Source organism: Chrysemys picta, chromosome 4 (assembly GCF_011386835.1).
Source record: "Chrysemys picta bellii isolate R12L10 chromosome 4, ASM1138683v2, whole genome shotgun sequence".
Taxonomy (NCBI): domain Eukaryota; kingdom Metazoa; phylum Chordata; order Testudines; family Emydidae; genus Chrysemys; species Chrysemys picta.
Genome location: NC_088794.1, coordinates 91,666,834 through 91,683,808, shown reverse-complemented (window position 1 = coordinate 91,683,808; position 16,975 = coordinate 91,666,834). Strand labels below are relative to the sequence as shown.

The 16,975-nt window shown below is 43.1% G+C and overlaps 1 protein-coding gene across 3 annotated transcripts in view; it reads left to right on the top strand.

The window, feature by feature from the left end:
* Positions 1-16,975, top strand: part of MIDEAS (mitotic deacetylase associated SANT domain protein) — an 83,389-nt gene that overhangs the window by 2,760 nt on the left and 63,654 nt on the right. The window lies entirely within an intron of this gene.

Genomic DNA, 16,975 nt, shown 5'->3' with positions numbered 1-16,975 from the left:
TCAGCTATGAAATGGGGATAAATACTGTCCTACTCTGTGGATGCTGTCAGGCTTACTTTTGCTTATAAAGTGCTTTGAGATCCCCCTGGTAAAAGGAACTATAGAAGTGAGAAGTGTTATTTCATAATAATGTCTTGGAAGCTTAGAGTAGATTTCAGCTCTATCCGAAATGCAATTCCTTTGATGTGTATATACACATCAGTTTATTACTGTAGGTTTTCCCTATCACCGGGCAAATAGTGCATATACAATTATACATAGTTCTCTTGAACAAAGAGCATTGAATTTGTTTATTTTAAGCAGAAATTTACTTGATCTTTGCAAATAACTTATAAACCACAATATGTAGGTCAAATGGTAGGCCCACTAACCTTGCCAGTGTTCCTTCAGTGAACCACCAATACATTAAAATAAAGTAAATAAGATATTTTTAAACAGTGCACGATTGAACCGTTATGTACTTGTGCATTTCTCTTCATCCTGCTCCTCCTAAGGTGACCCCAGACAGCAAGTGTGAAAAATCAGGACGGGGGTGGGGGGTAATAGGAGCCTATATAAGAAAAAGACCCAAAAATCGGGACTGTCCCTATAAAATTGGGACATCTGGTCACCCTAGCTCCTCCTATCTGACTCATTTAGTGAGACCCATAATCACGTGTTCTGACATCAAAATTATTTCCAGAAAGAAAGACAAAAAAAAAAAAATTCTCAGAAATGCTTATTTCCTTGAGTGGCTTGTGCTGTAATGCAGAAAGATCAGCTCTCACTGAAATCTTTTGTTTTCTTACAACTCATATGAAAGAAGTCTTAGGCCATGTTCCTGCAAATCCTTACACAGATAAATAGCTTTATTCCCATGAATAATCTGATGATATTCAATTAGATGACCCACAGGCATATAGTTACATGCAGAAGAGTGTGTAATATTGAGGGGTTAGGCCCTGATCCTTCAGAGACTTAATTATATGCTTTACTTTGCACACCTGAGTTGTCCGTTGGAGCCAGTGGGACTCCTCACATGCATAAAGTTAAGCATGTGCATAAATTTTTTTGCAGAATCAGGGACTAGATTTTAATACATATGAAAACAGTAGGGGTTTTGAATCATTCTATTCAAATCAATATCAAGGATATAATTGTCTATTCAGCTTTTCTAGGATGGTTCAAGAAACCTCTAGAAAGATTATGCTTTTTTTCATTAAACTTTATTGGACTTTATTATGAATAGAGCCCTACCAAATTCACGGCCATGAAAAACGCGTCACGGACTTGTTTTGAATGAAGGCCATTTCAATTCTGAGATTAACTAAAATGTTGCTTTTTGCACAAATGACACAAAGGCACCATAACAATATTATTATTTATTTGTGATAGCACCCACTATGTGCAATGTATAGGCCCTATCAAATTCACGGCCACGAAAAACACATCCTGGACCATGAAATCTGGTCTCCTGCTGTGAAATCTGGTCTTTTGTGTGCTTTTACCCTATACTATACAGATTTCACGGGGCATACCAGCGTTTCTTAAATTGGGGGTCCTGACCCAAAAGGGAGTTGCAGGGGTGGTTGCAAGATTATTTTAGTGGTATCGGGGTATTGCCACCCTTACTTCTGCACTGCCTTCAGAGCTGGGCAGCCGGAGAGTGGTGGCTGTTGGCTGGGTGACCAGCTGTGAAGGCAGCACCTGCCAGCAGCAGTGCAGAAGTAAGAGTGGCAATATCATACCCTGCCGCCCTTACTTCTGCGCTGCTGCCTTCAGAGCTGGGTGGCCAGAGTGTGGCGGCTCCTGACTGAGGGCCCACCTCTGCAGGCAGCAGCGCAGAAGTAAGGGGAGCAATACCATACCATGCCATCCTTACTTCTGTGCTGCTGCTGATGGTGGCTCTGCCTTCAGAGCTGGGATCCTGGCAAGCAGCTGCCGAACTCCAGCTGCCCAGCTCTGAAGGCAGCCCCACCAGCAGCAGTGCAGAAGAAAGTGTAGCAGTATCGCAACCCCCTCTGCAATAACCTTGCGACCCCCTGACAACTCCTTTTTGGGTCAGGACCTAAGTTCCCTCTAAGCTGTGTGGCCGCGCAGCTGCCTATTAAGCCCCGTGCAGGAGCTCAGTGCTGTGGTTGGGAGAGATGCCTCTTCCCCAGCATGGATGCTTTCCCCCAACATGCCAACATTCTCAGTCTTGTCTAGATTAAATTGCGACCACCTGCCTCTCTTCCACACCTCAAACTCAGATAGACAATGGTTTATTTTATTTATTCTATACTACATAAGCTGTACTTACATACTGTGGAATTTCCATATCTTTTTATCACCATTGAATCTGACAAGCAGTCATATGTACTATAATAAATTACACTGGTACCTGTTGTTGCTTTGACAGCTAGTGTTTAGCATGAAAGTAGACTTGTAATTTTTTTTTAGTATGAAGTTAAAATAAAGACTGGGAGAACCCAGATAAGTTTAGAACTTGTCAAAATAAGCTATTTTGAAAGACACCTAAAAAAGCATGGGAGGACTCCTGGGTTCTGTTCCTAGCTTTGTCACTGAGTTCCTGTGCATTCAGTGTTTGAATACAAAGAGAGAGAGCCAAGACAGTGCAACATTCAGGTTTCATTCCTTCCTCTACATATGCTGGCCTCTCAAAAAGTACTTCATGAAAGTGGAATTCTCTAGGTCCTTGGCATTACCCTATACATAATCATACTACAGCTGCTCCTATGGGGAAACTATCTGGCACAACATCTTTTTTGTCACATTTATTTCAGAAAGAAAAATTGAAAATGTATACTATAACTCATTTACATATTTAACGTACCATACTCCCTTAAAGTCTCTCTCTCATATATATATATATATATATATATATATATATATATATATATAAACTTAATATCAACATATTCTTGGACTAACTCTTCACTTGCTTGGGAACTAATCTCTGGATCTGGCAGGGTTATTTTATTTATTTATGTATTTATTTATTATGCTTTAATATTTGTACATAGTCTTTTGTATAACTTGCAGGCAGGTTGATGATGGAGCAAGTATAACTTGTTTCTTCTGGTGATGTGGTGTGTTGAGAATCTTTTCCAATATCTATTAATCGCTTGTGAGCCTGTGTTCCTGATGATCGTCACAGAGCAGTGTATATTTCTCTATTCTCCACATCTATGTCTTGTGTTCATAGTGAGTGAATGTATTTTAGTTTCAGTTAAATATATGTCCATCCCCTGTTGTCATATGAATGAGGATTTATCTATTCAGTACATCTTGCCTGCTTCCAATTGCAGGATGTGGCCCGAGGAAAGAATTGGATGTTGGCAGGATCTCCTGTTGTGGTTTTGGAAGGTCTTTAGCTTGTCAGTCATAGCAGGTTTTGGCCTTTGCAAGTCTCTCTTCCTTTTTGTCTCAGAGTAGCAGCTGTGTTAGTCTGTATCCGCAAAAAGAACAGGAGTACTTGTGGCACCTTAGAGACTAACAAATTTATTAGAGCATAAGCTTTCGGATGCATCCGAAGAAGTGGTCTGTAGTCCACGAAAGCTTATGCTCTAATAAATTTGTTAGTCTCTAAGGTGCCACAAGTACTCCTGTTCCTTTTTGTCTGTTACTCCTTCCACCACTGCCAAGTATAGTAATGCTGGGGCTATGGGCAGCAAGGTACGCATGTCTTGACATCAAATGTTGTTGTAATGGGCTACTATTAAGGCCTTCTGTGGGAGTGTTTCTTAATTCAATAATAGTTTGCCATATATTTGTTTTGCTTTTTGCAGCTTTCTTTAGTAGAATCTTAACAATTTTTAACAGCCAATTCAGGTTTCTCATTTGACTGGCTATTGTATGGTGATGAGGTGATATGACTGAATTCCCATTCCCAGTTAAATTGCAGGAATTTGCTGTTGGTCAGCTGGGGTATGAAACTACATTTTGGGATACCATTTGGGATACCATGCTGCTGAAATGCTTCATTGCTTTGTCTGTGATGGCCCTTATTGTAGTGTCTGACAGTTCATCTGGTTCTAGAGGTCTGAATAGTAGTCTACAGTAATGAGGTAGTTGGTGGTGAAAAGGTCATACTTTACACCAAGGTCAGTTGGGGATGTTGTGTATTTTTCTTTTATTTTAATGCTTTACCTTTGCTATTTGGTGAATTATCTCTTGCTGGCTTCATTTACTCTCTGTTTTGATGTGAGCTTGTTCACTAGCTTTGCATATGTTTATAGCTCTTGGTAGAGTTAGTGGGGGATCTCTTAGCATTCTCATTTGAGCCTCTGCATCTTTCATCCCTATTGCTAAGTTACCATGAATTAGTTCATCTTTTAAATTTGATAATCACAGGAGTTGGCCATTTTGCACAGTCGGGCAATATACTGATCTATTGTTTCTCCATTTTTTTCATCACAATTATTGGAAAGATACCTTTTGTATATGACATTTTGTGGGTTGAAAATGCTTTTGGAGTGATTCTAGGGTTTTACATTTGGTTTTGCTCTAATGCAAAATAAAAGTGAAACATTTCTAAATTCTCCGCAAAAGGGGATGGAGCTGCAGCTCTGGGGCAGTCTGCCTGGTGGGCTGTGGCAAAGCCACACAACCTGAAAGTCTGGTCTGTTGAGCAGGGAAGCTGGGAGGAGAACAAGTAGATTTTGAACCCTGCCTGGGTTCTGTTGGAACTTTGTCAAGATCAAACTGTCTCAGTGGCTGCAATTTAAACCAACTGGCAAATTCTGACAAAAAAAAATGTCAGAATTTTTTCCAAACCAGCTCTAGACATTACCTCCTATATGTAATCAGTCATAACAGTGTGATCTTGTGTAAGTCACACAATCTTTCTGTGCCTCAGGTTCTTCACAGGGTTGTTGTGAAATGTAACTAATTAATTCTTTTAAAGGGCTTTGAGATGCTTGGATGAAAGATGCTAAGAAATTAAATGTACTGTTCTTAGGACTAGCACTTTTATTGTTCTTAGACTGTGAAATCCTTGAAGTAGAAGTGATCCTTTTTGAGTGTTTGGCAAGTACATTGCTAGGGCTCTACCAAATTCATGGTCCATTTTGGTCAATTTCACAGTCATAGTATTTTTTAAATTGCAAATTTCATGATTTAAACTATTTAAATGTGAAATTTCTTGGTGTTGTAATTGTAGGGGTCCTGATCCCTACAATTTTAGGGGGATTGCAGTATTGCTACCCGTACTTCTGCGCTGCTGCTGGCAGTGGAGCTTCCTTCAGAGCTCGGCAGCTGGCGAGGGGCTGTCACCAGCAGCAGCACAGAAGTAAGGATGGCATGGTATGGTATTGTCACCCTTACTTCTATGCTGCTGCTTGCAGAGCTGGGCTCTCAGTCAGCAGCCACCACTCTCTGTCTGCCTAGCTCTGAAGGCAGCAGCGCAGACGTAAGGGTGGCGTGGTATGGTATGGTATGGTATTGCCACCCTTACGTCTGCGCTGCTGGTGGTGGGGCATTGCCTTCAGAGCTGGGTGCCCGGCTAACATTTGCCGCTCTCCGGCAGCAGCTCTGAAGGCAGTGCAGAAGTAAGGGTGGCAATACCATGACGCCCCTAAAATAACCTTGTGACACCCCCCCTTCCTGCAATTCCCTTTTGGGTCAGGACCCCGAATTTGAGGAACTCTAGTCTCCCTTGTGAAATCTGTAGAGTATAGAGTAAAAGCACACGAAAGACCAGATTTCATGGTAGGAGACCAGATTTCATGGTCCAGGATGTGTTTTTCGTGGCCGTGAATTTGATAGGGCCTATACATTGCACATAGTGGGTGCTATCACAAATAAATAATAATATTGTTATGGTGCCTTTGTGTCATTTGTGCAAAAAGCAACATTTTAGTTTAGTCTCAGAATTGAAATGGCCTTCATTCAAAAACGTTACTTCCCCGGGTCCCAAACTGTGTGTGAGAATGAGGCACTTAGGAGCTGATTTATTTTCTTTCCCATTGCACCAAAATATATATCCTGAAGTCTGAGGGCTGTTTTGAGTCTTGACTTCTGCTTTTGGTGCTGGTATGGTCATCCATTTCCCCCCCCACACACACACAGACACCCCCATCAGAGGCAGAATATCCCAGAAGCAACATTCTGTAGAACTATCTTGCTACTGGAGCACTGTAGATTACTTGTGATTATTGAATTTTTTTCTGCAGTGACTAGGGCGCTGTGACTCCATACAAGAGGGGAAATGTGAGAATTATGATTTTTTGTTTATATTCTAAAAACAATTTTTGATTTATTAAGTTTGAAATTAAAATAGAAAGAATAACCACTCAAAGAAATATTCAAATGTAAAAACTCAGGAAGTTTAGAGTGATACCTTTACTCATGTTAAACAATTCTGTACTCCTCAAGTAATCTTCTTGAAGTCAGTGGCACTATTTGTAAAGTACTGCTCAGTATGAATAAAGGTATCACAATTTGCCCTTTAGTGGGTAAAACCCCCACACCTAATGCATCAAATAGCAGAGGATGCATGTCTCAAGCAGCTGCAAATATTCTATCTCAGGTTGTCACAGAATCTTACTACTATAATTAAAAAAAACCCTAACCATTTAACCCCCCCCCCCATAAACTCAGAACAATGGCAAATAAATATATTTAAATATTACTCTCTTCAACATCAATTATTAATTTATCATCTTTCTGAACAGGTGAAGATTTAGAATCTAGAAAAGGTTTAGCTTCCTTATAGTCCTAAAAAGTTAAATTGGACGTTGTGGATGATATTGGACAACTTTACGAGGTATAAAAGAAAGGCTGTTGCTCCAATTTACAAAAATCTCACTTGAAAGTCTCAAATTTATATCTATAATTCTGATAGTTTAGACAAATTGGGGAATTATTTGATTAACCAATTAATTTGTGTTTTATTGCATTGTAAAATATTACATTTCTTAAAGTTCTTGTTTTTGTTCCACATTTAATTCATCTGGGGTTTGAAACTGCTAGACATGTGCTTTTCCTCTAACCTGTAAACACCTTCTCACTTAAAATAAAAGCTTGAAAGCAATTTTTAGAAGTATTCTCTGGTTTTGTTTATTTTCGTCATTATACCAAGAGTCATGGTGGATATTCCATCGCTGACCACTTTTTAATGAAGATTGAATGTTTGATCTGAAAGATATGCTGTAGGAATTGTTTTGGGGAATTTTTTTGGCCTGAGTTATACAGGAGGTCAGACTAGATGATCACAATGATCCCTTCTGGCCTTGGAATCTACGAAGACATAGTGCTTATGCTAGCCTACCCTAAAATTTAAAAACATCATATTTGCTACTAGTGGTGTGGTAGGGTTACCACCTTTGAGATGCAAAAAACCCAGCACCCACTCTCCCCACAAGGCAAACCTGCCACAACCCCAACCACAAAACAACTCTGCAACCTCCTTCCACCCCCTTCAACAGCCACTTATGGTATCTAGGGAGATACTTAATCTTATCTATATATGTTAAGAAAATAATGTTCTCACACTGCAGAAGTGGGAACTCTGCAACATCTTTAGCTGGACACAAACTTTTAACATTAGATATACTAGTGTATTGTGATAATAATGCAAATCTTTAGATCCACATTAAAAAAAATGGGCAGATCAAATTATTTTTCTGGCAACTGGCAAATCCATAAACAAGCCAGGCTGGTCAAATACTAGCCAGGAGGTAACCTATGGTGTGGTGTACCTATTGCAGGTACTAGGATGAGGAGGCCTAGGCCTTCCCACAACTAGAGGCCCGCTCCCTCAGTCCAGGGGGAGGAACCACTGAGCCCAGTTGCAAGTGATTATGAGGGACAACAAATTAAAAAACAAGAATGGGAGTGAGGGTCATAGGACCAAAACAAGGGTTCCAGATGGGCACACCGAGCACAGAACTCCAGACATCACCCACTGTTCCACAAAGGAATCCAAATATTTAGTAGCCAGTGCCAAGAGGAACTCTGCCTGAAGACGTGATACAGAGGTCTGGAAACACGCCCCAGAGTCAGAGAACTCCCTGCATTTAGCTTCCTCCTCCTGGTGTGATGGATGGCCATCCTTGCCAGTGGCAGAAGGAGGTTAATGAGATCTTGCAACTTTGTGGGTCCGCAGATAGGGTGTGTAAATATAAGAAGGTGTGTGCAGAAATGCAGCCAGAACCTCAGCAAGAGGTTCTGGAGGAGCCAGAAGAGGGGCTGCAGCCTGACACACTCTAATAGGTGTGTGCCAGGGTCTCCCTCTCATTGTAGAAGGGGAAAGTGTTAGAGGAATCCAAAAACTCTGCCAACCACACACCTATACTCACGGCTCCAGGTAGGAGCCACCAACTAATATCCTCACCGGGATGTGGGACCAGGGTGGTGAATAAGCTGGTCCATTGGGCTCCCTGCCCTCTGCAAGCGGCAGCAGGTCCTGCCGCTTGGTATTTGGGTGGGACATAAGGGCACGGAAGTGGGTGGTATGGAGCATGTACAGATATTCTCTGTGTGCAGTTCGGAGATGGACTGGCTGGATGGCATTCAGCCTACTCAGGTTGTGTATTGGGGTGGAGAACTACTCGTGAGGCAAGGATCCAATGACGACCTCTGGTGGTCAGGGAGCGCCCTCCCACAGGGCCTGCTTGAGAAAAGTGAGAGAAGCAGGAGGCAAGGCTGTCCTCACCTCTTGGAGCACATGACAGGGGATGCGCAGGGTGGGCAATCCCGTGCACTAGCTGTGCACCATGGGCTGCACCCAATACCTCCAACGGTAGTCCAGAAGGTCTTTGATTCTCGTGACACCAGCCAGGACCATCTTCTGGTGCACCAAGGGGGACTCCACCACCAGCACACAAAGGTGGGGTTGCATAGTAGGGGTTCTGTGAGGAGGTCTTTTCCCTCAGTGGCCACTGTGAACATGGCTGCTGAAATTAGTTTCCAAGTCCAGAGGTGGTCCTGGTGAAAGACTGGCAGCTTGGAGAGGTTTCAGGGCAGACACAGTGGGTGTAGATAAAATAGCTGTTGGTTATTTCTAAGCCAGTGGAGGAAGATGTGCACCAGCACACTCCATGCCGGACTATGACTACCATAAAGGAATCTCTACGGGGCCTGGAGGTGGAATGTGTGGACCTGGCTGCTTATGCAGACCAGGCCCTGCCCACTCTCTCTCTCAGAAGGAGGCTCAGGCCATCTAAAGAGACCTAGTGCTTTTCCCTGCTGGAAGAACTCCAGGATCTTCTTTTGGAAACTGGCCAAGGCAGTAGTGGTGCAGTGTAGGATCCATGTGTTGGTCCTGTTGCTGCAGTTTCTCTGTGCACAGAACTTTCATTGATTTCACTGGTAGTTCTGAGTGTGAAGTGCCTGTAAAATCAGGTCCTTGATGATGCCATTTTCTTTGGATTTTCTTTCATTTATATGTTTCTGATGAACTAATAATATTCACATCTGATCTCAAAAGACTTTACAAAAATAATGAGGCGTTGTGATCTCAGTTTTACAGATAGCATAAACTAAAGCACAGAGGAGTTAAGGTCATCTTGTTAGGCCAAAATAGAGCCAGGAAAAGAACCCAGGTCTGACTCCCAATTTGTACAGTTCTTCTGTAGCATTGAGATTATTTTATAAATAATTACTATTAATAAAGCTACCTGAGCAAAGAAACCAAATCCTCCCAAGTAGTGTGTAGTGCCATTGTAGGATGAGTTGGATGAGTTATTTTGCTTATGTGCTGTACATATGTATCCCAGGAGCATAGAACAGACCTGAAATCAGCCAAGCCGCTCTGTAAAGAAGCAGGCACAACTATTAAGAGGAATTTATGTCTTGGTATTTTGGAGAGCAAAGTTAGATTTTTTTTTTTTATTTGGCATCTGGATGTGCTGCTGCTTTTTATGAGTTCATAGTTTTCTCCACAAAGTGCCTTTGCCACAGGCATGGCTAGGCAGGTGTGAGACCAAAGGCACTGTCCCAAATACCTGTCAACATAAACAACTGCTGACCATGTGCATGAAGATAGCTTATTTAAAGGACCAGTGTACTCTGATAGTTTATATGGATAATAGAACAAAATCATAGTCACCAGACACTCTTTGTTTAGAATACATGTGTATTATTGTGCTATATGTAACTGGCTTTGGGTTACATTGGATTAGCTTTTTGGGTGTTTTTAAACAGAAATTCTCTTTCAATGGCAGGACTAAACCAATAAACTAATCCTGTCCTAGTAACTGTATTGTTTGCAAGTACAAAATTACTATTGATTGGCCTCTTTAGGACTTATACAACATAGTGATAGTTTGTTAGTGTCAATCATTAAACTGCAAAACTAAAATAGTGAAAGATGCAATAAATGTAGATTAATATTTAGACCCACTCTTTTAATGTCCCCTTGATTCAGGGTATTGGTATTCATTCTAGCCATGTAGTTGGAACCCAAAATTCAAGTACTACACTAAATAATGCCCTGCCTACTTCCATATACAGCAGACTGGGAGAGTTGCAGGGTGACAAAACAAAACAACCAACCAACCCCCCGCCCTCCTCCCACCCCCCCACCCCCAAAATCTCAAGAGAACAAGTGCCCCTGGTTGTTGTTGGTGGTCTGCTGCAATTCCAACTCTTCAGCAATCTTGCAGCCTTTGTTTCAGTATCTGATACAGAAAATAGTATATGTGGGTCATAAAACTAAGTTTCAGGGTTAATTAATTTTTGGGCCTTTCAGCCTTGGAGTGTCTTTTTTCAAAACAAAGCATGATGACTGTAGATGAGAAATGTTTGTTCTAAAAATGAAATAGGACTAAACTTTGTTTCACTAGTCCCTAGGGATCTTCTGTTGCTTTTTGGTGGTAGACTAAAGAGACTTGAATGATTTCTACTCAACTCCTAACTTGCTTTGGGGAAAGATGTTGCTGTTCTATGTAGCATGAGAACTGAAGAAGAAATGTATCTCCTCTTGCATTATAAAACTCTTAAGCAAAATTCTCTCATGTCTTCATTTCTAAACTTAGATTAAGGCCTCGTCTAGACAGTGCAGTGGGCACTACAGGGGTGTCATTTCTAAAATGCACTAGCATGTTGCACTCTAATTAGTTTGTAGACCCTGCTGGTGCACACTATAACTTGACTAGTGCACTTTAACACAGTACTATGTTAAAGCGCAGTAGGGAACTTCTAGTGTGTCTCAGCTGGGTCTACACAGGGACCAATTTGTGCACTTCAGAAATCACACCTCCATAGTGTGCACTGCTGCTCCATGTAGACAATTATGGATTCTGAACCAATCTGGTTTTACTACTACTTCTAAGGCAATTTAAATTTAAAACAACATATATTAAACTGAGGGCTGCTTTCATGGCTTCTGGGATCTACAGGTAATTCTTCTGTTAAAAGGAGATTCAGCAAAGTGATCTGTTAGGATAGCCAACCCTCCCAGTTGGAGTCTCCTGGAATCGGGCTCTATCTCCTGGAGGCTACTGAAGCCAAACCAGGAGATTTTAGGCCCCTAAAAGTCCAGCGGGGCTAAGGCAGGCTCCCTGCCTGCCCTAACTCCGTGCCGCTCCCAGAAGCGGCTGGCACGTCTCTGCAGCCCCTGGGAGAGGCCAGGGGGGTCTCCATGCGCTGACTCTGCCCCGAGCGCTGACTCCGCAGCTCCCATTGGCCAGGAACTGCGGTCAATGGGAACTGTGTGGGCGGTGCCTGCAGGCAGGGATAGTGCGCAGAGCCTCCTGCCCCCCAGGGGCCACAGGGACATGCTCGTCGCTTCCGGGAGCAGCGTGGGGCCAGGGCAGGCAGGGAGCCTGCCTTAGCCCTGCTGTGCTGCCAACTGGGAGCTGCCTGAGGTAAGCGCCGCCCAGCTGAAGCCTGCACCCCTCACCCCCTCCCACATCCCAATGCCCTGCCCCAGCCAGGTGAAAGTGAGTGAGGGTGGGGGAGAGCGAGCGATGGAGGTAGGAGGGACAGAGTGTGTGGGGCCGGCCTCAGAGAAGGGGTAGGGCCTTTGGAAAGAGGTGTGGCAGGGGGCAGGGCAAGGGTGTTTGGGTTTGTGTGATTAGACAGTTGGCAACCCTAGTTAGCTAAGGCAACAATCCATCAACTGGGTCTGCACTGGCAGACCTCAGCTCCTATATGGACCTACTGCTTAAATTCTATCTCTGTTTTAAAGAGAGAGGCACACTTTTTCCCCTAATGTATTCATTACAGTAGGAAGTCCAAGTCAGACAGGACCACAGTAAGTCAGTGATTTTTACCTAGACCTTCTAAAAATGTGTTATATAAAACCTTAAACATGTATCTTTGTCTTGAAGTAAAACAAGGGTTCTCAAACTTGATTGCATCGCGACCCCCTTCTGACAACGAAAATTACTCCACGACCCCAGGAGGGGGGACTGAAGCCTGAGCCCAAGTGAGCCCTGCCATCCCGGGGTGGGGGGCCAAAGCCCAAGCCCCACCACCCTAGGTGGGGGGCAAAGCTAATGCCCAAGGGCTTCAGCCCCAGGCCTGTAACCTCAGCCCTGGGTGGCAGGGCTCAAGCCATCGGGCTTTGGCCCGGGGTGGTGGAGCTTGAGCTTCACCTTCAACCCTGGGCCCCAGCAAGTCTAATACCAGCCCTGACGACTGCATTAAAACGGAGTTGTGACCCACAGTTTGAGAACCGTTGGACTAAAATATTTTCCATGTCCTCCTTTTCAGCTCAACAGAAGACTGGTACAATGTTTTATCAGCCTTGTCTTTGAATTTATCTCATGCTTAGCAGTACTGATTTGTGCAGGAACAGCTGGCTGGTGCTTTCTTTTCCTCCAACTGTCTTCACCTGGTGTTGCTGTGGTTTTGTTTTCAAACATCAGTGCTATGTTCTTGAAACCGTTCTGGAAGAACATTTTATCCTCCACTGTTTTCATTGATGTTTTGTCTGTAGAGAGACCCAGTGAGCTGCTTATACTGAAATGAAAATTTCCTATGTAAGTGCATAATGTGTATGTAGGGCATAGAGGTGTTTTTCCCTGTTTTGCCCTGGCCAGGCAGGTCAGTATAGGCCTGTAATTTTAAAATGTGTTATCTATTGGATTAAATACAGGATTACATTTAAGAGAAAAGAGAAATATAATTGGTACAGACGGCAACTGTATATCAGGAGGTAGTATGGTCTAGTAGTTATAGGACATAATTGGGAACTGAATTCTGTGTTTTTATTCCCAGTTTTGTCGCTTGTTTATACTGTTGACATGTAATTTTACTCTCTCCTTGCCTCAATTACCTCCTTTGTAAAATGGAGATAATTACCTACTTAACAGAGCTGTAGTGAGGCTTACTTGCATCTCGTAAAATACTTGGAGATTCTTGGATGGAAGATGCTGTGTACGTTAAGTGAAAAATATTTTTATAAATTAATTTGCCATAATGAAGAAGAAAAAACAATATAATTTTGGAGACAAGTAATCGGCTATAGAGCTTTCACTGCCAATCACTGGTTCTAATTCAAACCAGGTTGGTAGTGAACAGAAGGAATCGCTATCTAATGATTGTAATTCTGTATGAGTTAGTGGTCTCAGTCCAGTTCCTAGTGACAAGTATCTGTTTCTACATGGCACCAATCTAATTGATATCAGCTAGAGCTGAGATTAGCAACCTCATCAGAAAGGTCAAGGACTGAGAAAAACAAGGAGATTGATCTCTTCGAGCAGGGTTCGGCAACCTTTCAGAAGTGGTGTGCCGAGTCTTCATTTATTCACTCTAATTTAAGGTTTTGTGTGCCAGTAATACATTTTAACGTTTTTAGAAGGTCTCTTTCTATAAGTCTACAATATATAACTAAACTATTGTTGTATGTAAAGTAAATAAGGTTTTTAGAATGTTTAAGAAGCTTCATTTAAAATTAAATTAAAATGCAGAGCCCCCCGGACCAGTGGCCAGGACCCAGGCAGTGTGAGTGCCACTGAAAATCAGCTCGCGTGCCGCCTTTGGCACGCGTGCCATAGGTTGCCTACCCCTGCCTTAGAGGATGATCCCTCCAGCTCCACACTGAGGCACAGTGGCTGGGGTATTTGCACAGTAGCCGCCATAGGTGGCGGGTATAATAGGCCAGGGAGGCTAAGCCTCCCTGGCACTGCCACCGCCACTGGATGCCCAGTTGTGAGTTTTGACAGTTTACACGGGGGAAGTTTTTGCTTATTTTTATGCCCCATGCAGGTTCCGAGGCATCTGAGGAAGCGGTATGTGCTATTCAGCTTCCTGGGTTCATCTGTAATCTCTATGGACTCCAGGGAGATTACTGATGAACCCAGGAAGCTGAATAGCACATACCGTCTCCTCAGCTGCCCCAGAACCTCCCTGGTGCATATCAAAAGCTCAGGTTCTTCGGGAAGAGACAGGAGCTTTTCCCGTGGGGTGGCTTGGGGTCTCAGGAGGGGAGGCGCGGCGTGGCTGGGGCAGCTCCAGCCAGCCTGGGGCTCCTCGCCGCAGGGCGGGCGGCCTCGGGGCTCCAGCCGCTGGAGGGGCATGGGGAGGCTAGGGCGAAAGGGGCAGAGCTGGGGGGCTAGCCTTCCCAAACGGGAGCTCCACCCACCGCCCCTGGTAGCTGTCCATGCCATACCCATCCTGAGGATGAATAGGACTTTAGCGTCCACAACTGTCAGTCTGTCAGTTTTCATAAGCACTAAAATCACTTCAAGAAAAGAGTTTACTGTGACTTAAATTTGTAAGAAGTAAGAGGAAACCTCCCTTCACAATTTAAATAAAATTACTTTTTGTTTAGTGACAGCTACGATGGAGACATTTTAAAATGACAGAATTTGCTTGAAAAATATTCCACTATGAATAAGTATGAAATGTTTAGTTGTATTGGAGTAATCATCCCCGCTGTACAATGTGGGGTGCATGGGGAGAATGTGAAAATCTATTGACATCTTTAGTTACTCAACAAGTTTATTTTTGGGAGTTGATAAATTGGCAGGACATAGTGACCCTATGCAAAGTGAAGGAGTGTAATCATGTCAATGCAGGTATCTTAGCAAATGCTTTATGAAATGCTTAGTAAATGGCCTGGAAGGCTATACATCTTTATGCATAAGGTTTTCTGTCCTCTTTTCCTCCTGACAACAATAGAAAGACCATGGAGTTTTAACCATTTGTCATGTGTACAGAAATGTTCTTGTCTTAGTCTCAATAAATTTTTAAAAAACATCTTTATGCAAAGTCATAGCGTGGATGCTGTGCAGACAACAAACGTTACTTCAGAATCTTTTAACTTAATAGGTTTGTGAGACAGGAGATCTCCGTGTTCAATTTGGGATTAGTCTGGAAAAATGAGCTGAGTGGCAACTTTACAGATTCATAACCACTTATGAGGGTCGTATGCTTTTTGGGGAACAGCTAGAGGTTGTATTCAGAATCAACTCAGGGCAAGAGGTGCTGCACGGTTGTGTGGCCTACTCCAACCAGCATAGATACCCTAATATTTCCTTGCATATCATTAATTCTGAGTGTAAATAGGCAAGGAGAAAGATCGCTGGAAAGCACTGGCTGAACAAAAGCACAATTGTATTCTGCATGGCACTGATGATGTTCAGGCTGGCGACTATATGCTTTGCACTCTGTGGCTGGGAATATTATAGCAAACAGGGTCAAAAACTGACAGTAGCAACTGCAGACTTGTGCAGTAACTCTCCCCTCCCCTTTATAAACTCTCTGCACCCGGCTGACTGTTACACAAAACTATCACCACTCATCCAGTGGAGTTGGTAAGGAATGGTTGGAGGAAGAAAGCTTATCCTTTCCAGCACTAAATTCCTAGTTTGGAGAGCTGACATGAGTTTGCATGGAGTAAGTTTGTGGTTAATGGTTTACAGAAGTATCTGGGAAGCTACTTTGAAAGAAAGCTGAATCTATTTGTGCCTCAACATTCCCATATCTTACACAGGCAAAATCCCCTCCCTCCGTGGGGCAATGCTCTGTCCCTGTCCTCTGATGTCCCAGAAACTGCTCAGACCCACTTTCTTGTAGTGTTCAGGCTGTATTTTACTCTAAACTCTTCCACCCACTCTGGTACAGTGCCGCATTCCAATTTTAAATCTCTACATCTTTCAGCCTTTCTTTACTAGGGCCCTAGGAAGAAAAAAGATCTCCCTCTCTAGGGAGCTCTTTCATTCTAGGCTCCGCTAGCCTCCTCATCGTTCTCCTCATCTTTCCCGCCCCTTGGAATACTTCCTGTCAGGTTAGTCTGCTGAGGGTTAATAGGTTCCTTACTTCCTCACACTCTCCTTCTGATTAGCTAACTGTTCAATCAACTATCACTGGAGGAAACTAATTGAGGCTACAGTGATTAGAGTGCTGACCCACCTGTTGCACGTGAAAGTTATTTTCAAAATTCAGTAACTTTTTTTCTTTGGCACCGTTTCCAATAGCTTCTCAAAAGTGTAAATAAAAGGTTTCCTTACTTACTCTCCACACATGCATACACACCTATTAATGATATAATGTCACAGATATGCTTGGTGCAGCTATTTTTGCCCTGTCTTACCCTAGTTTGTAGGGTTTCTTATGGCTGCAAAGGTATTGTACATAGATATTCACCTCTCAAAGGGGCTTGGTTAGTTTGCATGTTGTGTTATTTTGAGTGTGTTTTTTGCATAATTTTAAGAAAAAATATTTGGTAAAACTGCCCCCACTGTCCAGCATTTCTTGAGTTATAACTTGTATGCTGAATGACATTTCTAGAGATAAGACAAGGTCAGTCAACGATTTCAGGTGTTGCTAACAGACCCTTGCTTAAAATATCCTTTGCCACCAGCATCCTTCCCGTCTTGTGAAAAATTGCTGTGGCCAAAAGCAATGTAATGTTGTGGGATCATTGCTTTTCTTTATCGCCAGGGCAGAGCACTATGTATGAATTTGGCCTGTGTTGCTCTGGGGCTCAGGGACGGCTCTATGTATTTTGCCGCCCCAAGCATGGCAGTCAGGCGGCTTTCGGTGGCATGCCTGCGGTAGGTCCGCTGGTAACGCGATTTGGCAGCATGCCTGCGGGAGG